At 42.0% G+C, this 24,284-nt stretch overlaps 1 pseudogene; it reads right to left on the minus strand.

The window, feature by feature from the left end:
* Positions 1–23,913, minus strand: part of LOC132483035 (aldo-keto reductase family 1 member B10-like) — a 46,807-nt pseudogene extending 22,894 nt beyond the window's left edge.
* Positions 23,914–24,284: the final 371 nt, after the last annotated feature.

Consider the following 24,284-nt stretch of genomic DNA (forward strand, 5'->3'; position numbering starts at 1 on the left):
CCTAGTCATGGAGAACTCTCTATTTTTCCTGGTATAAAATGTGTCTCCACTCTGTATAAACATCTAAATGACCCAGCTCTTCAGACCTGGCATTAAGGGTAAGTTCAAAGTAATCATGTTCCGCAGGTCCACATGTCCTTGCCCCCCTGCTTCCTCCTCGATGTTTTCATGCTTCTTTCTTCTCCTCCTACCCTTTTTCGCTCTTGTGTCTGGGACACATTAAGCGCTTCATTCTTAGCCTCTCTTTCTTCTTTCTAAGTGTTCTCTGCATATTTCCTCTCCTTCTGCTGTTGCTGGTCATCAGTCATTCAACCTCAGGACACAGCTCATGGCATGGCTAGAAAGAAGGCAGTTCTGTTTGTCACCCATCTGCTCCAATCTGTCTTCTCCAGGAACTTAAGTACTTCTAGATTTCTGGTATGACTCTTAGCACCAATAAAATTTCAAGTAATGGAATTTAACCTCCCTTGGGTCCTTCTTCCTAGAGGATAGAAACTCACTCTGTCATCTTGTGCTGCCTCTACATAGGGATCATCTTCCCACTGTGGCCCTTCCTCCTGGCACCCACTGAGCCGGCCTTATTCTCCACTGGTCTTTGGTCCTTGGGCATTCCTGTCCCCATCCTGCCTGCCCTTGTTTCCAACTTCAAGGCCTTTTGAGGTCCACTGGCTGGTAGTACCATGAGCACAACCCACCTTGGCACTGGTGAACATTCTGCCATTCTTGGTCAAGTCAGGGCTCTGAGAAACTCTTGGAGGCTGCCTTACAATTCCTGTAGACACAACAAATTGATGTCTTTTCTGCTCCCACAGCAAGCTGGATACAGGGAGCCCTGGACTCTTCCTGCCCACCTAGGCTTTAACCACGGACAGAGCACACCTCCCCTTCACCTTAAGATGCCCAAACTAGGCCGGTCTTCAATGATTTCCTCCTCTCTTCCTTGACTTGGCTGATGAAGGACACAGGCTTTCTCAGGGACCCACTGGCATCTAAATGATTCTCAATTAACTTCTGACTCTCTTCCTCCCCCACATCCCAGATAATCTTCTCTATGTTTGATCACAGAGCAACTGCACCCATCTTTGCTGTGCCTTCTTCCAGATGTTTGTATCATACTCAGGTCTGAGCTTTTTTTTTTTTTTTTTTTTTTTTTTTGCAGTACGTGGGCCTCTCACTGCTGTGGCCTATCCCGTTGCGAAGCACAGGCTCCGGACGCTCAGGCTCAGCGGCCGTGGCTCACAGGCCTAGCCGCTCCGCAGCATGTGGGATCTTCCCGGACCGGGGCACGAACCTGTGTCCCCTGCATCGGCAGGCGGACTCTCAACCACTGAGCCACCAGGGAAGCCCAGGTCTGAGCTTTTGAAAGTAAAACTTTTGGCCACTTGTGTATAGTTGCTTTTGCCTGTATCATCATTTTCCTGAGGGAATCAAAGCTGCCTGTGCAGAGAAAAGTAAGGGTAGAGCCATCAAGAAAGTAGAAAAAGAGGGACTTCCCTGGCAGTCCAGTGGCTAAGACTCTGCATTGACAATGCAGGGGGCCTGGGTTCAGTCCCTGGTCGGGGAACTGGATCCTGCATGTCACAACTGAGTCCGCATGCTGCAACGAAGATCCCACGTGCTGTACCTAAGACCCAGTGCAGCCTAATTAATTAATTAATTAATTAATTAAAAAGAAAGCAGAAAAAGAAACAGAGGAGAATAACCTAAAATATCAGGCCATCACATGGTTAAAATTGTTCCTGATCATAGAGGGAAATAGAGAACAAAGAACCTCTGCATCACGGTTTGCTGGCTACCCTTACAGAAGAGGACCTGATACAGAGATGGGGGGAAATTAGACTGGTTTAACTGCTGTGACTCAACAATCACATGGTCTAATATTATTTCACCAATATTTAATAAGCATTTCACATTCTCTAACAGTAGCAATAAGAGTCACTATTTCTGCCCCCAGATGAAGCTGTAATGGATAAACATCACTGAAAACAGACTAGGAACTTTTCTGAAGGAGTAGATTGAGTTTTTGCTCATTTTCTATCTACCTGGGTGTAGAAGAGGTAGAAGGGTAGTGACCATATTTTGGGACCAGAATGTAAAGCTATTTTTTGATCTACAGTTGTAACGAGGCATATTAGTAGTCCCTTTGACCCAGGAAGGCCTCTCCTCTCTCAGGCCCTGGGGTGGGACAGAAAGATTTATAGGATCTTGTTTGCTTACAATGCAAGCATATTTCACACTTCTCTTCCCAAGTTCTCAGTTTCTAGAATAAGAGCTTAGTAAGTAGGAGCTCTATAGAATGTGATTTAATATAGATTATCATCAACAAAAATATTCACTCTGCCTTGCTGTGAAAGTTTTGAAAGGAAAGTGGCCATCAATTTCTTTTCTTGCCTCAGGAGGCCAGCTGAGTAAATGAGTCATCCATGGGATCCTGAACTGGGGTCCCAATTGGATTCAGGGTCAGGTCAGGGTGTGGAGAGTAAGAAATCAACTTTGTGTTTCCAGGGCTGACAAGAGTGACAAGTGACTGAGCTGAACTCAATCAGCCCATGTCCCCACACACACACCTGATTAGAAAAGGGGACACTGGTTACATGTTCCAAGAATGGCATCACCTGAACCAGGCCAGGCCCGCAGCCACTCCTGACAGCTCAGAGAAACAATTTCAGATCACATATCGAGTTAACTTCATAAATTAAGCAAAAAACAAATACAAATATACTCTGAATAATTATAATCCCACATCTGAGATGCTGGACCCCAGCAGTTCTCCCAGGTCTGGGTGGTCTCCACTTGAGCAGTTAAAAATGAGAGTTTTGGTTCCTTAATACATGTGAGCTTATTTGGAACCACAAGGGATTTGAACTCTCTACATTTCCCACAGCATGCAGCATGCTGGTAAGAGCCAAGAGCACATAAGGGCCCCAATACTCAGATCCGAGGCTCATTAATCAGACACTAGTACCAATATCTCTAAGAACAGAAAGAACATTTTCCTGAAGTTTGCCTTTATTTTAATTACCTAATTTCCTGAGATAGAGGCAAAATTGTTCTAATTCATACTGATCTGGACTTGACCTTCACATGGCCAATAGATGTGTCAGTGGGTTAAAAAAATATTTTTCTAAAAACAGTGCAGTGGTAAAAGAAATGAAGAACTACTTCCCTATTGCTGGACCCCAACTCCCACCCCCAGCAAAGCCTTCTCCATGCAATTCTTTTCAAAGCTTCAATTAAATATTAAGCATGCCTTGCATGAATTCAATAGACACTGCTAATAATTTAGGCATTTAAACATTCTTCTGGTGACTTAAGTAGATTGTTTTCATGGGATTGCTGCCAGCTCTCTATTGCTTTTAGAACTTGGAAAAAGCCAGACTGTAAGTCTTCAAACTTTCAGAATTGGGGTTTTGATAAGACGAGGTTCTAGGTGTTGATTGGCCCTGTGTCTGCTAACTAATAAACTGACCGACCACCTATGGTATGGAAACCATATGATGAAAGAACAGAGCTGGCTTCTCTCTCTGGAGAGGGCCCACCCAATTTGTAGAAGGCAGCTTGTGGTCCAAATTCTAGAAGCTCAGACAGTCTCAGGGAAACGCCTTTATTTCATGACAGAAACACAATTATTGAGAATTGCAGTAAGAAGTCTATTTCTCTGTTTTGACATGCAGCTAAACTTCTTAATAAAAGTAACTTTTATCTTTTTTGTTGTTGTTGTTCTTTTTTGGGTCACTCTGCATCTTTCTCACTGGATTGTTTTCAGGTTCTTTGTTTTCTTTGCTTTCAATCTAGGTGACCTCATTGGAAAAAAATAAATGGGATAATTTCTCTCTTTTACTTCATATCCATCAATATTTTCTCATTATACAGATAGTAAAATCTGAAGCCTATGAAATTGATAAATGTAAAGATACATATTATAGAATATTAAAATTTTGATAGAATGTACGCTACATATTTAAAACAGCAAAAGATGTTAAACAGTTTAAATGATGAATGATATGTAACTAATTAGTAAACTATTGTACATTCACACAATAGAATGCTCTACATATGTGAAAAAGAATGAGGACGTTCTTTCTACATTGATATATTAAGAACACCAAGCCATAAAGACTTAAATATAAGACATGACACCATAAAACTCCTAGAAGAGAACACAGGCAAAACATTCTCTGACACAAATCATACCAATGTTTTCTTAGGTCAGTCTCCCAAGGCAATAGAAATAAAATTTAAAAAATAAACAAACGAGACCTAATTAAACTTACAAGCTTTTGTACAGCAAAGGAAACCATAAACCAAACGAACGGACAACCTACAGACTAGGAGAAAATATCTGCAATTGATGCAAGCGACAATGGCTTAATTTCCAAAATATACAGACAGCTCATACAACCCAACAAAAACATAAACAACCCAATCAAAAAATGGACAGAAGACATAAATAGCCATTTCTCCAAAGAAGACATACAGATGGCCAACAGGCACATGAAAAGCTGCTCAAAATCGCTAATTATTAGAGAAATACAAATCAAAACTACAATGAGGTATCACCTCACACCAGCTAGAATGGGCATCATCAGAAAATCTACAAACAACAGATGCTGGAGAGGGTGTGGAGAAAAGGGAACACTCTTGCCCTGTTGGTGGGAATGTAAATTGATACAGTCACTATGGAGAACATTATGGAGGTTCCTCAAAAAACTAAAAATAGAGATGCCATATGCTCCTGAAATCCCACTTCTGGGCCTCTATCCAGACAAACCTATAACTCAAAATATATATGCACCCCTATTTGAACGGCAGCAATATTCACAACAGCCAAGACGTGGAAACAACCTAAATGTCCATCTACAGATGAATGGATAAAGAAGATGTGGTACATATATACAATGGAATACTAGAAAAGAATGAAAATTTTAAAAATGAAGTGAAAAAGAATGAAATAATGCCATTTGCAGCAACATGGATGGACCTAGGGCTTATCATACTAAGTGAAGTCAGAAAGAGAAAGCAAATACCATATGACCTCACTTATATGTGGAATCTAAAATATGACACAAGTGAACTTATCTATGAAACAGACTCACAGATGTAGAGAATAGACTTCTGGTTGCCAACGGGGAAGGGGTCACAGGACAGTTGGATTAGGAGATTGGGATTAGCAGATGCAAACTATTATATATAGAATAGACAAACAACCAGGACCTACTGTGGAGCACAGGGAACTATATTCAATACCCAATATCATAATGGAAAAGATTATGAAAAAGAATAGATATATACATATATGTATATGTGTGTGTATAACTGAATCACTTTGCTGTATGGCAGAAATTAACATTGTAAATCAACTATACTTGAATAAATTTTAAAAGTTAAAAATAATAAAATGAAAAAAAGAACACCAAGTCAGAACCTCCACTTTCACCCCTCAAATCTGAAGCACTCATTCCCTACGCTGCTGGAAATGTTAGCAAATGTTAGCAAATGAGCCCCACCTTGGGGCTCTCTTGAAGTTCTGTGCTGGATCCTTTGCATTCTGCCAGCCAGCAAGCTGAGAGGTAGTAAAGGATTGTGCAGGAATTTTTATGACTGGGCATACATCACTTCCCCTCTCATCCTATTGGTCAGCAATCAGTCACATGGCCCACCCAAATGAACTACAAGGAAGTCTGGGAAATGTAGACTTCCTGCGTGCCCTGGAAATATGAACAGGGAGCATCTTGATGGAATCTTCCACACTAAAGGTGACCCCCTCACTGCCACCCAGTGGGTGCTTTTCAGCCCTCCTCTGCCCTGACCTCTCTGTGGCATTGCTCATTGTTGATTATTGCTTCCTCAAATCACCTGCTTTCCATTGTTTCCTGCCAGCCTCTTGCTGGCTCTCTGCCCCTTTAGCTTCCAGTTCTCATGTCCTTCACAGGTTCATTTTACTTTGCTGTTTGCTGCTTTCATCATGGCCACATACTCTCTTCTGCACAAAACACTGAGGATTGGGGCATTTCCTTACCCATTTTGTACCCCCATTCTTTTCTTTTGTATCCCGACTCTTAACAAGATGACTACCATTTAGTAGGTGCTCAATAAATGTTTCTGAATTCAATTAGAATGGTGAATGGTTCTTTGCTGTCAACATGTTCACAGTCCATATACATATAATTAGTTTTAAAGGCAATATAAGTGTAAACCTTAGGGGGTCTCCAGGCACTGAACAAGTTCACAGAAGGACAAAAAAAACTCTTTTACTGAAAGGAGCCAAGACTGTCTTTATGGATGAGGCAAGAGCAGAATGGGTAGGTCAGATTTTCCTATGTCAAGATGGTCTTGAGAGTACTGTGAGTGAAGGATACAAGTAAAGGTCGAGATAGTGTGCAGGTGAGTTTGGATGAAAGGAAGAGTATGTATCAGAAAGAAGCAAAAAGCAAGAGAGAGGCTTGAAGAAAGAGAAGGCCTGTTGGGGAGGATCTTGTAAATTATATAGCTTTGACCTTATTTTATAGGCTCTGGAGAGCCACTGAAGAGTTTTGATCAAAGTGATTATCAAACATTTTTTGAGCACTTACTAAGTGCCAGACACTTTTCTAGGTTTTTGGGTTACATCAGTGAATAGAACAGATAAAGAAACTTGTGTTCAAATAAGTTGTGTTATAAGAGATGGAATAGACAAACAAAAATAAACATAAGTGACATGTAAATTAGATGTCATTTTAGAAGGTGATAAGTGATATGAGAAAAAGAAAATTAGAGCAGGATATGGAGGAATCATGATTTGGGGGGCAGAGCACAGATTTCAATAGAGAGATCAGGGTGGAACTCATTGGATGAGTGACATTTGAGAGAAGATTTGAAAGAGGTGAGGGAATTAACAAAGTCAGTATCTAGGGGAGGAACTGTATTAACTACTGCTGGAAAACAATTCACCCCAAAACTTAGAAGCTAAAAACAAAAATGAACATCTATTATCTCATAGTTCCTGTGGTCTGGAATTCAGAAGCAGCTTAATTAACTCAGGATGTCTCCCAAGGCTGCAGTCAAGATGTTAGCTGGGACTACAGTCATGCAAAGACTTGCCTAGAGAAGGAGGACTAATTTCCAAGGGGGCTTACTCACATGGATGGCTGTTGGCAGGAGGCCTCAGTTCCTGACCATTTGGGCCCATCACAGGGCTGTTTGAGTGTCCGCATGACTAGGTGAACAGTTTCCCCCCAGAGACAGGGATCCAAGAGAGGACAAGAGAGAAGTCAGTATGTCTCTTATGACCTAGCCTTAGAAGTCACAGCCCATCATTGCTGCAATATCCTATTGGTTACACAGGTCAGCTCTACTCAGCATGGAAGTGGACTACACAAAGGCATGAATACCAGCAGGTGAGATTCATTGGGGGCCATCTTGGAGACAGGCTACCACAGGAATATTCTAAGCAACAAGAGGAAACAGCTAGAACAAAAGTTCTTTGGTGGGAACATAAAAAACTAAAAATAGAACTAAAAACTAAAAAATAGAACTAATTTTTAGTCAAAAAACTAAAAATAGAACTACCAAAAAACCCCAAAACAAAACAAAGAACTACAATATGACCCTGGAATTTCACAGCTGAGTATATATCTGAAAAATACAAAAACACTAATATGAAAAGATATATGCACCTAAAACTTCATAGCAGCATTATTTAAAATTGCCAAGATATGGGAGACAACCTAAGTGTCCAGCAACAGATGAATGGATAAAGAAGATATATGTATACAATGGAATATTACTCAGCCATAAAAAATAATGATGTTTTGCCATTTGCAACAATATGGATGTATCTGGAGGGTATTATGCTAAGTGAAATAAGTCAGACAGAGAAAGAAAAATCCTGTATTGTATCACTTATATGTGGAATCTAAAAAAATACAACAAACTAGTGAATATAACAAAAAAGAAGCAGACTCACAGATACAGAGAACAAACTAGTGGTTACCAGTGGGGAAAGGGAAGAGGAGAGGGGCAATATAGGGTTAGGGGATTAAGACGTACAAACTATTATGTATAAAATAAGCTGTAAGGGGGACTTCCCTTACAGCTTAAGTAAGACTCTGAGATCCCCATGCAGGGGGTAAGACACTTCACTCCCCATGCAGGGGACCCAGGTTCAATCCCTGGTTGGGGAACAAGATCCCACAGGCATGCCACAATTGAGAAGTCCATATGTTGCAACTAAGTAGTCCACAGGTTGCAACAAAGGATCCCTCATGCTGCGATGAAGACATGGTGCAGCCAAAATAAATATATAAATATATAAATATTTTAAAAATAAACTATAAGGATATATTGTACAACACAGGGAATATAGCCAATGCTTTGTAAAAACTATAAATGGGGTATAACTTTTAAAAACTGTGAATCACTATATTGTATACCTGTAATGTATATAATATGGTACATCAACTATACTTTGATTAAAAAATATCTTAACAGTAAAAAAAAATGTTCTATTTGGTAGTGTGTCAAACAGCAGGAAAGTTGGTGTGGCTGGAGAAGACTGAGCCGGGGCAGATTGCTTGTGGGTGAGGAGCTTAAAGAGGTAACACAGGGCTTTATAGGTTGTTGGGAAGACTTGGACTGAAAGTGAAGGGAAGGAAAAAGATATTATATGCAAATGGAAACCAAAAGAAAGCTGGGGTAACTATACTTATATCAGACAAAATAGACTTTTAGACAAAGGTTGTAGACAAACTAGACTTTGAGACAAAGACTGTAATGAGAGACAAAAAAGGTCATTATATTGACATAATGATAAAGGGGTCAGTCCAACAAGAGGATATAACATTTGTAAATATTTATGCACTCAACACAGGAGCACCTAAAAATATAAAGCAAATATTAACAGACCTGAAGGGAGACATAGAGATCAATCCAATAATAGTAGGGGACTTTGATACTCCACGTTTATCAATGGATAGATCATCCAGACAGAAAATCCATAAGAAAAAAACAGCCTTAAATGACACATTAGGTCAAATGGACTTTAACAGACGTATACAGAAAAATACATTCGAAAGCAACAGAATACACATTCTTCAGGACAGATCATATGTTAGCTCACAGAACAAATCAATAAATTAAGATTGAAATTATATCAAGCATCTTTTCTGACCACAATGGTATCTAGAAATCAATTACAAGAAGAAAAAACTGGAAAACTCACATATATGTGGAGATTAAACAACTTGCTCCTGAACCAATGGACTAGTAAGCCAATGGATCAAAGAAGAAATCAAAAGAAACTAAAAGGCATTTTCACAAAAATAGAATAAATGATCCCCAAATTTGTATGAAACCACAAAAGACCCCAAATAGGCAAATCAATCTTGAGAAAGAAGAACAAAGCTGGAGGCATTATGCTTTCTGATTTCAAACTATATTACAAAACTATGGTAATCAAAATAGAATGATACTGGCATTAAAACAGATAGATGAATCAATGGAACAGAATAGAGCATCCCAAAATAAACCCATGCATATATGGTCAATTAATTTACAACAAAGGAGCCAATAATTTACAATGGGGAAAGGATAGTTTCTTCAACAAATGGTATTGGAAAACCTGGACAGCCACATGCAAAAGATGAAACTTGATCACTGTCTTACACCATACACAAAATTAACTCAAAGTGAATTAAAAAGTTGAATGTAAGACCTGGAACCATAAAACTCTCCTAAGAAAACAGGTGACAAACTCCTTGATATCAGTTTTAGCAATGATTTTTTGGACCTAAATTCAAAAGTAAAGGCAACAAAATCAAAAGCAAGTGGAACTACATCAAACTAAAAAGTTTCTGCACAGCAAAGGAAACTATCATCAAAATGAGAAGGCAACCTACTGAACAGGAGAAAACATTTTCAAATCATGTCTCTGATAAGAGATTAATATCCAAAATACAAAAAGAATTCATATAACTCAATAGCAACAAAACAAAACACAATTAAAAAAATAGGTAGAAGTTGTGAATAGACATTTTCCCAAAGAAGCCATCCAGATGGCCAAGAGGTGCATGAAAAGGTGCTCGATATCACTAATCATCAGAAAATGTAAATCAAAACTATGAGATATCACTTCACACCTGTTAGAATGATCAACATCAAAAAGACAAGAAATAACAAGTGTTGGCAAGAATGTGGAAAAAAGGGAACACTTGTGCACCACTGGTGGGAATATAAATTAGTGCAGCACTATGGAAAACAGTATGGAAATTCCTCAAAAAGTTAAAAATAGAGATACCATATAATCCAGCAATTCTACTTCTGGGTATTTATCCAAAGGAAATGAAAACTCTAACTTGAAAAGATGTATGCACTCACATGTTCTATGTAGCATTATTTACAATAGCCAAGACAGGCAAGCAACCTACGTGTCCACTGACAGATGAATGGATAAGAAAACGTGATTATATATATGTGTGTGTGTGTGTGTGTGTGTAGTATCTGTGTGTATGTGTATATATATATATATACACATACACACAGATACTACATATATATATATATAATGTAACATTATTCAGCCATAAAAAGAAGGAAATCTTGCCATTTATGACATGAATGAACCTTGAGGGAATTATGCTAAATGAAATGTTAGAAAAAGATAAAGACTGTATTATCTCACTTATATGTGGAATATTAAAAAACTCGAACCAAAAAAACTGAACTCAGATATGGAGAACAGCTTGTTGCTTGCCAGAGGCTGGGGTAGGGGGTGGGCAAAATGGGTGACAGAAGTCAAAAGGTACAAACTTTCAGCTATAAAATAAGTCATGGGGATATGATGTACAGCATGGTAACTTCAGTAAATAATAATGTGTTGTATACTTGAAAGTTGCTAAAAGAGTAGTTTTTTTTTTTTTTTCTTTTGGTCACACTACAAGGCATGTGGGATCTTAGTTCCCCGACCAAGGATTGAACCCAGGCCCACAGCAGTAAAAAAGCAGAATCCTAACCACTGGAGTGCCAGGGAATTCCCGAGCATTTTTGAAGATTAATATGACCCAGCTCTTCAGGAAGTACTCCATCTCCAGTAAGGAAATCCACTAGGATGTTAGTGCAAGATTCCAGATAAACCAGTCATCTTCTGCGCTCATGTTAAGAGGCAGAGACGGTGGAAATGTGAATTAGAAAGGTGCTATGAAGGACAAACCCCTGATTAGTGATCAAGTGGACAGTGATGAGATAGTGACCAAGAAGATAAAAGTACCAAAAGTCTTTGAGCCTTTGAGAACTGCAAGGGTCTACCTTGAAGAAAAATGTGAGGTCAGTACAGAGAGCTCTCCTTAACAGTCAACAACCAAATTAATCTGAATCGAGATGAGACCAAGCATCTGGGACAGGGCCGATAGAAAATTCCAGGCTTAATATATAGTCTGGAGGTATTAGCGCACGAGAGCACAGTTAGTGGGAACAAGGAAAGCGTTGTTTAATCCATCTACCATCTCACTTTCACACTTCAATTTGACCCAAATTCCAAGTGAGAGACAATGAAAAACAAGCAATATTTAGCGCCATAAGCTTTGCCATCCACGTGAAAACAATCTGCCTTAATTGCCATCAGTCCTCACGCTCCCGGGTAACTTGCACGTGTGCAAGTCCTCACGTAGCTTTCCTTCCCTTGAACACGTACACAGATGGAGGCCATGACGCCCGGAACAGTGCAAGTAGAGCAAGATTGCTGGGCATTTGTGTTTCTGATTTGCTCCGTTACTCAAGTAGGCAATTCCCAGTCACGTTTGATTATACTTTGCTAAAAACAGCAGAAAGAATCTTTCAGAATTCCTGAGAGGTGGCAAGGTTTCTGGCGGAGCCTGAGGCAGGTGGTGAGGGTCCGTGAGTAGCCCAAGGAGAGGCCGGGTGTGGGGTGAGGCAAGGCGCTCTGGCCTTGGGGCAGGAGGGCGGGTGAGAGGCGACGTGCCCGCGCCATCTCTGAGAGGAAGGCCCCAGCGAAAGTGGTTCGGACTCGCTCGCCCTCTCCTCTCTCTGGCCTCAACAGGGATGGCAGCGCTGGAGACCAACACTCCATCACAGAGAGGGCTCACTAGCACACCTGATTCCCACAAGCCCTCTGCTGCACACACTCTGCAGCCGCAGCTCACTCACACATGCTCTCTTCAACGCTCTGGGTAAAAATCATCTAGAACCCGTGGCCTCCATCTCCCTGCATGCAAACACGTGGGAAATACAAACATGTTTTCTGGAGTCAAACAGATCCAGGCCCAAATCTTAGCTCTGCGGCTCACAAGTTGAATGACCCGAGGAAGTGATGTAACTTCTCAGAATCATCTGTAAAATGGAGATAACTAATTTGGAAGCTGAGGTGCCACTGAGGGGAGAGGATGCAGAGAAAATAGCTAACATATATTAAGTGCTCTAGATGTTTATAAAGTTAAACCGCAGGGGCTTCCCTGGTGGCACAGTGGTTAAGAATCCGCCTTCCAATTCAGGGGATATGGCCCGAGCCCTGGTCGGAGAAGATCCCACAGGCCGCGGTGCAACTAAGCCCGAGCAGTACAACTACTGAGCCTGTGCTCTAGAGCCCAGAAACCACAACTACTGAGCCCATGTGCCACAACTTCTGAAGCCTGCACGCCTAGAGCCCGAGCTCCTCAACAAGAGAAGCCACTGAAATGAGCAGCCTGCGCACTGCAACAAAGAGTAGCCCCCGCTCGCCGCAACTACAGAAAACCCGCGCACAGCAACAAAGACCCAATGCAGCCAAAAACAAACAAACAAACAAATAAATACATAAATAAATAAAAAGTTAAACGGCAGGAAGTTGTTACGGCACTTTCCTACTTTTTTCTTTAAAATTTTTATTTATTTATTTATTTATTTATGGCTGTGTTGGGTCTTCATTTCTATGTGAGGGCTTTCTCTAGTTGTGGCAAGTGGGGGCCACTCTTCATTGCAGTGCGCGGGGCCTCTCACTATCACGGCCTCTCTTGTTGCAGAGCACAGGCTCCAGACGCGCAGGCTCAGTAATTGTGGCTCACGGGCCTAGTTGCTCCGTGGCATGTGGGATCTTCCCAGACCAGGGCTCGAACCCGTGTCCCCTGAATTGGCAGGCAGATTCTCAACCACTGCGCCACCAGGGAAGCCCTCCTACTTCTTTTTTCTTGATTTGAGAAGGCAATATAGTTCATCTGGTAAAAAATTCCAAGTGGACCAGAGAGTACAAAATGACCCCCAGGCCGGTCCCTACCCCCAACTCAGAGGAATTACTGTAACCTGTTTCTTTCATATCATTCAAGATAGCCTCTTTGTACATACACAAAAACTATGCAGTATTCCGCACCCTCCCTTTAAAAATTTATTTTGAGGTCATTCCATGTTAACATATACAGATCTATGGCCACATTATTATTGTTATTTTAAGTGGCCCCCTCCTCAGTCTTGACACCCATTTCCTTAGATTCCCCAAATTCTGGTTTGTCAGGGTTGGAATGAATTTAACTATCACAGGTTCCAAACCTCCCATTTTACCATTGAGGAACTAAGGCCCACAAGAGTGGAAGGACTAATGGATAGATGTTAACATAGTTCTCACAGAGTAGCTTTTTTTTTTTTTTTTCTAATTAGAATAATGCAGATCTGCTGGAGAAAAATGAGGAAACAAAAAAATGTGAAAAGCAAATATAAAAGGAATTACTTTAGCAGACCCTTGACTTGGGTCCTATCTGAGTTTTCATACATCCAAGACTGCATCAGGATTCTGCTAAAAGGGAAGGTGAGGGAGTTCCCTGGTGGCCTAGTGGTTAGGATTCAGTGCTTCTACTGTCATGGCCCGGGTTCAATACCTGGTTGGGGAACTGAGATCCTGCAAGCTGTGCAGTGTGGCCAGAATAAATAAATAAAATTTGTTTTTTAAAAAAGGAAGTTGATTATTTAGACTCACCTGTTTGGAAAGTGTCCAGCATCTATGGGAGTGGGAGTGATTTGAACAGTCAGGATAGTAACTAAAGTTAAACCACCAAAGCAATCTTATTGCCCCCGGGGCAGTTCGTTGCAGTGTACACAGATTAAAATACTTTCTTGAGACAGGAACCTGCTTTTCTAGAAGCCCCCAGCAGATCTCCCATCAGACCTCATTGTACTCAATTAGGTTGGAAACTCATCCAGGCCAGGTGGCAGGGCCAGGGCAGGTAACAGGATTAGAGAGATTGATCACTCAGACTCCTTGACTTAGTTTTCTATAGAACCAGCAAACGAGCCAGTTAAGGCTTATTCATAGGATAAAGGAGACACAGTAGGCGAGGAGTTCCAGCTTCTGTGTTTTCCTCACAGAGATGCGTCTGAAGCTGGGGGGCCCAGCAGGCCCTGTGCAGCAGGAGAACAGCAGGGCAGAGGGGCCCAGAAGGTTAGACCCCTTCCTTCCCAGATCATCTTAGGCTGGAGCTCAGGACAGCAACCCTACTACTATTAAAAGACAATTTTGCTGCTTGGCATCAATAAAACTTAGTTCCTTATACATTCTATAAATGGTTTTGATGTGGAGGACTGGCTCTGGCCTGCCACCAGGTCCATCCTGGAACTGATCTCTTTAGCCAAAAAGTGTTTATTGGATGGTGAAGAGTATTAAATATTAGAGAGGAAATATTAAATCTATTTAACACATATTAAATATTAAAGATTGTGAAGTGGGGAGATTGAGAAGGGTGTTAAGTAACTCAGACAGTCACGAGGAAAGTTTTCACCAGTCCTGTGGAACAAGCTGGGGCACTTTTGTGAGGACACCAAGCTGCCCCACTGTGGGTAGTGGGATGACCTTCAGCAGGGGTGAACAGCAAGGGCAGGTTGAGGAGCCTGGCTTGGAATTTGCCCATTGCATATTGGGCTGTAAACCAGAGGTTCCCAGCCCCGCTCCTTGGGTTCGATTAATTTGCTAGAACGGCTCACAGAACTCAGAGAAACATTTTACTTACTACATCACTGGTTAATTATAAAAGGATGTAACTCGCGAACAGCCAGGTGAAAGACACGCAGAGGGCAGGCATGGGGAAAGAGCACGGAGCTTCCATGTTCTCTGCGAGCACCCTCCTCTCCCCATATCTCTCCGTGTTCACCAACCAGAAGCTCTCCGAACACCGTCCTTTCGGGTTTTAATGGAAGCTTCGTTACATCCTCATGATTGCTTAAACCACTGGCCATTCATTGGTAACTGATTCAACATCCAGCCCCGCCCTGGAAGTCGGTGTCGGGGTGTGGAACTGAAAGTTCCAAACCTCTGGTCCTCCGGTTGGTTCCCCTGGCAACCTGCCGCCCCCTCACCCCAACGCTCCACCCACCGCGTCCTTAGACGCTTCCAAAAGTTACCTCATCAACATAACAAAAGACACCTTAATCACTCTCTTCACTTAGGAAATTCCAAGGGTTTTAGTGGCTCTCTACTAGAAATGGGGACTGAGACCAAATTATATTTCTTATCATAAGTCACAATATTACGTATCCCCTGTGTTAACTACCAGTTTGAAAGGACAAGCCAGTAACAAAATAATGTGTCCCCGATGGTCCAGTGGTTAGGACTCCGTGCTTCCACTGCAGGGGGCATGGGTTAGACCCCTAGTCGGGAAACTAAGATCCCACATGTCACGTGCCACAGCCAAAAAGAAAAATATATATAAATAAATAAGAAATAAAGTAATATGTCCCCCAGCTGAAGAAGTGGCATTTAGTTACATTTTCTTACTTAACTGAATTAATACCTTGTTATAATCATTATTTGCAGTTCTTAGAGTTGGTGGATGGTGAATTTCCTGTGTTTGCAGTAGTATTCTCATCAGAAAAAAAGCATTACGTTACAATAAGCGTTCTTAGATCAAAGTTCTTTGAAGATTTGCCTCCCTGAAGGCTCAAAAATCTTTAAAGACCAGCTGGCCTGTTAAAAATCCCCTCTTGTCACGCAGCAAGGATGACATCTGCTGGCCAGTATTAGACATCTTTATTTTGGAAAGTGCCAGAGATGTTTCCCTTCTTAAAAATGGTCATCTTTGTTTTTGTTGCTGTTATTTATTTTAAAAATTTGTTCTTACGCTTACAGACAGTCCTTAATAGATAGTAAGACTGCGCTAGGGGGCTTAAGTTAGAATCACGTTTCTACAAAGGATGAAGGCGGGACTGGCTACATTGTTTGCAGGGCTCAGTGTAAAATGAAAACGAGCCTCTTGTTCACAAATTAAGAATTTCAAGTTGGTGACCACAGAGCAGTAAGCCAAGTGGGGGACCCTTCCAAGTGCAGTGCCCTGTGTGACTGCACAGGTCACGAGCCCTTGAAGTGATGTAAGCTGATAGGGTAGTGGATCTCTGAGAAAGAGAACCAGGCATGGCTTTCTTGACATAAGAGAAGCCATATTTGGCCTAAGCCATTTTATGATCTAAGCCTGGCCATAATGCTTGCCCTTAAACAGGTCTCAGTAATCAATGATCTTAAGGGAAGTGAGGGAATTCAGGAACAAAGGAAAAGTCGTCAAGAAACAATAGTTCAGTGATAAAACAGAGTCCTAGTTCCTCCTCAAGGGATGCACATCACAATCTGATCCAGTCTCTGAGTTCAGCAGGAACTAAGGTCCCCACCCAGGTGGAGGATGGAATGATGATGTTGACCCTCCTGACTTGAATCAACTAAAGCTTGGACTCTGTTGACCTTGGCCCCAATTCTATGCCGAATTCTGCTCTTCTCAAACCTCTTCATGAATGAATATGCATGTACCCTTAGTTTAAAACTTCCCAGCTTTGCTGTTTGGGAGGCACTGCTTTGGGAAAGATCCCCAGTGTTCTGCAAGTAATAATAAATCCTTTCTTCTTCTGATCTTTGGCTTGATTGTATCTTTTGGTCCAACACCCACCAAAAGGCGAGCCCAGTTTTCGGGTAACAATGGGTCCTAGTTGGATGGCAGCCTTGAGCAGCGCAGGTCTCATCTTCAGCAGGGAGAGAGCGTGGCTGACAACCCAACGACCTTGGAGCCCACAAATGACTCCTATGCAGTGTTTCAGCCCCACTGAAGATGGGCTGAGAGGAAAGTGGCTTAAATTAAAGGGGGAGATATTGGTAATAAAACTGCCTCACCAATAAATGAAGTCAATGAATAAGTCAATGAAATCAAGAGGGAGTTCAAACATGACATGTCTTTTATATTTAAAGGTGTAGTTGAGGTTTACTTCTTACTGTGGTATGATTGTTCAGGGGGCATTTTTTTCCATTTTATCTTTTCTATTTGCCTTTAGATCTACACAAATATCATCATTTTAGTGAGTATTCCAGGAAAGAAAGCCAAAACCACAGGCAGCTGGGGTAGGCTTGGCTGTACCTGGTCCCCAGGCCCACCCAGGCCTCACCCCCAGGGTGAAGTTGCCCTGGCAGGAGGACCTCTGCTGTAGTCTGCTGGGCCAACACCAGAACAGAGTGGGACTTGCTGATACATTAAAAATATCCCCTGATTATGGAAAACCAACTGTCCTCAACCCAGGATAGGAGGGTGAAGATTTTACCCTCCAAAGACATCATCCGGTAATGTCTGGATACATTTTGAGTAGTCATAATTGGAAGGAAGTGGGGTGTGCTACTGGCATCCAGTGGGTAGAGGCCAGGGGTGCTGCTCAACATCCTAAAATGCACAGAATAGCCCCATAGCCAAGAATGATTCAGCCCCAAATGTCACTAGTGAAACTGAGCAGTACCCTGTGGGGCTCCTGGGCATGGAAGCCTTTCAAACAGTTGCTAATCAGGGAAGGGAGGGGATGCAGAGACCAAGGAAGGGCAGCCCTGGGGCAGGGTCCTTGTTCCTCCTCAAGGTCCTGTTCCACATAACAATATCTTCAAGCTCTTCTGCAGAAGTAAAACCCTCACCAAATGGAAGATGTTCTAGAGAGAAGGCCACAGCTTGATAACCTCAAAGCTCATCAGGAGACCACCTGAGGCCAGATTAAAGGAGTGCAGGCCCTGCACACACTCTGATCCTTATAAGCCCCGCTGCCCTTGAACTATTGCTATAAAACTCCTCACCAAATCCTCCTGGGTGGGGACACACAGCCTTTGAAGGGCACGAGCCTGCTGTGTCCACCTGTGCCTGGCAAAGCAATAAAGCTATTCTTTTCTCCTTCACCCAAAACTCTGTCTCTAAGATTCAGTTTGGCACCGGTGCACAGAGGCTGAGTTTTTGGCATCACTAGTGTGGAGTTTGAGAAACACTCATCAAAACCAACCACATCCACGAAGAGAAGAATCATGATAAGTAGGATGAAGAAAGCAATCACTTCTTCCTTGTACATTTTCTGGTGTTTCCCAGTGGGCTGATGCCTTGAGTTTCAGGGCCACTTGGGCTCCCCTTATTCATGATAATGCTTTGATTAAGGTCCCCCACCTTCTTCCCAAATCTGTTCTTGCTTAATACAACTCTAACGTTTCCCTAAAGTCCTCTTGCAAGATTAATGGCCCTTGACATTTTAATAATCAAGCAGTCTTATAAATGTGCAAATACTCAGTGATTCAGCAATGAAAAGATCCGTGATTCTTCAGTTGTTGAATCGTGGAGGTCTGATTTGTGGTCCCAGCCAGGAAGACTCAAAAATTCCTCCCATTAGGAGAATAAGACCACTTGAGCCATTGTGGTCTACAGCAGTGGTTCTCCACCTGTGATATGTGGATCAGCAGCATCAGCATCAACTACGAGCTTGTCAGAAATACAAGTTCTCAGGCACTGCTTCAGACCTGCAGCATCATCAGAAATTCTGGGGCTGGGGCTCATCCATCTGCATTTAAAAAAACTGCCCAGGTGATGGTTGATGCATTTCAAGGTTCGAGAACAAATGGTCTAGAACTACAGGCCCAAGGTCATGCATATACTACCAAAGTTAAGCCCATAGATCTCCTAACTCTGCGTTTTATTCACTTTATAAATCCATCCCAAAGCAGATTTTAAAGCATTTGTCCCTTTCTAATTTTTAAATGACTTTTATAATGTTGTTAAATAGATTGTTTTGATTAATTCCAGTTTGATGTGAAACAGAATAGAAGGCTTGGTCATATCAAACCACTTCTAAAGCAAATGAAACATAAAGCAGTCTTCTAATGATATTCTTCACTTTGCTCTCTCTCTTCCTTCCCATTTCTTTATCTTTTGACCTGAAATCCATCTTCTAATGAATGCTCCCTGGTTTGGGTCCAAGTACTTTTGTAACAGGGAAGAACAGAATCTGACTCCATATTGGATCTTTTTCTTTTTTTTGTGATACACGGGCTTCTCACTCTTGTGGCCTCTCCCCTTGCGGAGCACAGGCTTCGGACACGTGGGCTCAGCGGCCATGGCTCATGGGCCCAGCCACTCCGCGGCATGTGGTATCTTCCTGGACTGGGGCATGAGCCCATGTCCTCTGTATCGGCAGGTTGACTCTCAACCACTGTGCCACCAAGGAAGCCCTACTTCTTTTTCTTTAACCTTTGCTTTTCATTGTTTTTGTTACTATAGTCACTAAAAGGATGCTGTCTATAGCTGTAAGCATACAAATTAGCCTGCCTCGGGGAACCCTGCCCCTCTGCCTGAATGTTAAACTAAAGTATCTTTGTTCAGCTCACAGGGAGACATTCTTACCCTGCCCACCTGTGAATAGCTGCAGAAAAGAAGAAATTAACACATTCCCTCCTCAGTGTTAGCCAAGCCAGGAGATATTTTGCAAGACTTATGGCCTTTTCACTTTATTTCCTCACCTCCTCCCCATCTCTGTTCTATAAAAGAAACTGGCACCCAGACCCGGTAAGATGGCACTCTAGGACATTAGTTCGCCATCTTCTCAGATGCCCACCTTTCTGAATAAAATCTCTATTCCTTGCATCAATACCTCCTCTCCAGATTTACTGGCCTGTCATACTGTGAGCAGAGTGAGCAGAGTGAGCTTGGACTTGATAACACTGTCTTCTTTCATGTGTAGATGACCTGCCAGATAACATTTCCTGCCACATTTGTCAGCCACATTTATTTTAATTAAAAATTTTTATTTATTTGTTTTTTGGCTGTGTTGGGTCTTTGTTGCTGCGTGCGGGCTTTCTCTAGATGTGGAGAGCAAGGGCTACTCTTTGTTGTGGTGTTTGGGCTTCTCATCGTGGTGGCTTCTCTTGTTGCAGAGCATGCGCTTTAGGAGCGTGGGCTTCAGTAGTTGTGGCACACAGGCTCAGTAGTTGTGGTGCATGGGCTTAGCTGCTCCAAGGCATATAGGATCTTCCCAGACCGGGGCTTGAACCTGTGTCTCCTGTATTGACAGGCAGGTTCTTAACCACTGCACCACCAGGGAAGTCCCTGTCAACCACATTTATTAAAGATGCCTTATGGAGTAGAAACCAAGAAGAACACTGTGGAGTCCTCCTGGGCACAAAAGCCTTTCTGGGTCCCTTGTTTCTTGTTTGTAGGAAAAAGTCTTCAGCCTCCTAGACCTTTCTTGAGTACCAAAGAGTAGATTCAAACAGTTGCTAATCAGACAAGTAAGGGAATGCAGACACAAAGGAGGAGAAGTCAAGAAACAGTAGTGCAGCCATTAAAGCAGTATCTGACTTCCTGCTCGAAGAATAACAATAACAATAACAATATCTCTGAGTTCTTCTGCAGGAACCAAGGCCTCCACCCAGGTGGAGGATGGTAACTTCAGGCTGAGTGGAAGACTCCTGGAGCACCACCCTGTTACCTTACCACAAACCCAAAAAAAGTCACATGCCCTGAAACCTTCATGCCAAATTTTGCCTTTAAAAACTTTTCCCTGAAAACCATCAGGGATTTCAAGGTGTTTTGAACACAAGACACCCATACTCCTTCTTGGCCCTGCCAATAAACTTTTCTCTGCTTCACACTCTGACCTTTTGGGTTGTTTGGCCTCACTGCGCATCGGGCACATGAACTTAAATTTGGTAACAGAGTCTTGGAGAAACTTCACAGAAGAAGACAATGATCTGAACTCTGCCCATTGCCTCAGTTGTGCAAAGAAAGTGGGGCAATGTCAGTGGGTTTGAACACAGCATGGTCCAGTCCCAAATGCCAGGAGCACGAAGGGTGAGAAACCCTGGACTAAGTCAAGGCAAAGGATCTCTCCTGATTTGCCTCCGTAATCCCCATGTGCCACCCCAGTAAATCTCCCTTCTTCTCTTCCCAACCCTAAACTTCTAATTCATGGCTTCAAATCTAGTAAAATTGTTGCTGCTCTCCTCAACCAGAAATAAGATAATGCTTGATTGGTTTATTCTGGTATGTTGGGAAGACTGAGAAGAATTTGGTCAAAGCTCTCAATTTATGACTTGTTGTGGCCTTGGGCAAGTGACAGGATTTCCCTGAGTCTGGTTTTTCTCATTTGGAAAATGGTAATATTTATACCTGCCTTCATTACTTGATTCTTGTGGGAACAAGTTAGTGGAAAGAAATGCAAATACAAGTAGAAATGCACATGTGGTTACATTTCAGAACACTACATATCCCAGGGCCTAGAAGTTCCTCTGCATTTATTGGGGCTGTACTATGATGTGATCATTAATAATAACAATAGCTATTGTTTATGAGCATCTATTATATCCCAGACATGGTATGAGACATCATACTTCTATTAGTTTATTTAAATTTACATCAATCCTATAAAAAATGATTATCCCCCCCCCTTTTTTTTTTTACCTGAGAATACTGAAGCTCAGAGAATGTACTAATTTCCCGGAGGCTGCTGAGCCAGAAGGAGATGGAGCAGGATTTAAACTCAGCTCTTCTTACTATCAAGGCTGGGCTTTTCCTACTGCCTCCTGCTTTGGCCGGCCTTAGCGCCTGAGGAAGGCTGGACCTTGATGTGTCAGTGGTACACTGAGTCACATGTAAAGCTTCCTGCTCATAAAGAGAAGCTTATGATGATAGCAAAAAGAAGTCAGGGAGCAGGGGGCTGATGAGAATGTGTGAATGCAAAGTGCAGGCTGCTGACCAAGGTGAGGACCTATGGTGGCAGAAGATGGCCAGAAGACCTAAATAGACATTTCTCCAAAGAATACATACATATGACCAATTGGCAAATGAAAATTTACTCAACAGGGCTAATTATTAGAGAAATGCAAATCAAATCTACAATGAGGCACAATCCCACAAGAGTAAAAAAGGTCATCAATAAAAATTCTACAAATAACAAATGCTGAAGAGTGTATGGAAGAAAGAGAAATCTCCTACAGCATTGGTAGGAAAGTAATTGGTAACACCACTAGAAATAACACAATAAAGGTTCCTCAAAAATCTAAAAACAGAGTTAAAATATGATCCAGAAATCCAATTCCTAGATATCTATATGAAAAAAGATGAAAACTCTAATTGAAAAACATACATGCACCCCAACGTTCAGTGCTCCACAATTTACAATGCTTGGAAACACACTGTAATAAGAAAATGTTCGAACACTATCTAATAACCTATATCAGAACTGAATCCAAAACAGAGTAGATAAATATAGATGTATAACTGAATCAAGACACTATACAGCTAAATAAATACATTGTACATCAACTATGCTCCAATATAAAATAAAAATTCAATTAAAATTAAAAAAAATGCCCCCAGTATTCCCCTCAGGCTTCGGGGAGTGCCTTCCAACAGCTGGCCAAGCCCACTGTGCACTAATATATAAACTGGTATTATGGAAAACAATATGGAGGTTTCCTAAATAAATACACCGAGAACTACCCTATGATCAGCCAATGGCCCTCCTGGACGTATATGCATAGATCTCCATCCTTGCAAAATCCCACAGGCACCCCTTTGTTCCTTGCAGAGCTGAGTATGACAGCCCAGATATGGCAACAACCAAACTGTCCATCAACAGATGAATGTAAAAAGAAGATGTTGTACATATATACAATGGAGTATTACACAGCCATAAAAAAGAATGAAAAAATGCCAACTAAAGCACCATGGAAGGACCTGGATTTGATCACATTCAGGATAGTAAGTTAGACAGAGAAAGACACATAACATAGGATATCACTTATGGGTGGGGTTTAAAACTTGACACAAATAAACTATACTTGACAACACAGAAACCGAGTCACAGACGTAGAAACCAAAGTATGGGTACCAAAGATAGAAGGTTGGGAGGGGTAGGCATAAACTAGGAGGTTGGGATTAACATATGCATACTAATATATATAAAACAGGTTACCATCCAGGACCAAAGTTGAACTCAGGTAACTGTTCCTAACACTCTGGATTAACCTACATGGAAACAGAATCCAAAAGAGAATAGATATATGTATATGTATAACAGAATCAAGTGTCTGTACAGCTAAAAAAACACAACACTGTAAATTACGTTCCACAATAAAATAAAAATTCAATTAAAAATAAAATAAAAGAATATCTCCTATATTCCCCTAAGGCTTCAGTGACCTGGACTGGAGTCACATCCTTGGAGCCACAGTAGGCTTGGGTCCCAAAGCTGGACTGCGGTGGGGTTGAGGCAGCTGGGGAGGATTTGCCAGCAAAGTGGTCCAGCTTGCACCTGTAGTGCCTCGTCCACTCTGAACATCACCTCTATCTCCACATCCAGGAGTGCTGTGTCATAGCTAGCCAAGCCCACTGCACCCAAAGAGTGATGGGCCCTGTGGCTGGAACAGCGTTGTTAAGCCACCTGGTGTCCAGATCTCTTGGTGCTGGGGTTCCCTCCTCCAGTCTCCTTCCTCAGAGTCACCCCACTTACCTTCGGCAACATGCTCATCTCAGCGGTTTTGCAGGGATGGCGATCTGTTGAGTGGTTGGAGGGAAAGGGGGAAGAAGTAATGTGCCACAGTCCCTTGGGTGTTTGTTGTGGCACATTCCACTCTAATTTAAATTCCGGGACACGATTTTTCCAAACGTCCAGTTCTTTTGGTAACCGGATCATGCTTGAAAAAAAACACTATACATTCAGGAAGTGAAAGAGGTGGGGGTCACTCTTGTCAGTGGTCAGCTGGTGCAGGTCGAGCAGGCTCTCATTCTGAGGAAGCAAGTTGTGGGAGGACTGTGATTAAACTGTTTGTGCTTCCTGGCCCAGGGGAACATTTTTATTTAAAAGTTGATCTAATTTCTGATGTTGACATGAAACTTGAGTGGACTCGCTTGAACGGATCTGGGTGACTTGGTACTTCTAGGGGCCAACATGACCACCACCTTTCCAAAATGATTCCCTTGATATTTTTCTGACTACAGCAATAGTGTAATTATTGTATTTGACTCTTCTGGTTGCCCAGGAGATCAAAAGTTCAGGGAAAGCCA

Source organism: Mesoplodon densirostris, assembly GCF_025265405.1.
Source record: "Mesoplodon densirostris isolate mMesDen1 chromosome Y unlocalized genomic scaffold, mMesDen1 primary haplotype SUPER_Y_unloc_2, whole genome shotgun sequence".
NCBI lineage: Eukaryota > Metazoa > Chordata > Mammalia > Artiodactyla > Ziphiidae > Mesoplodon > Mesoplodon densirostris.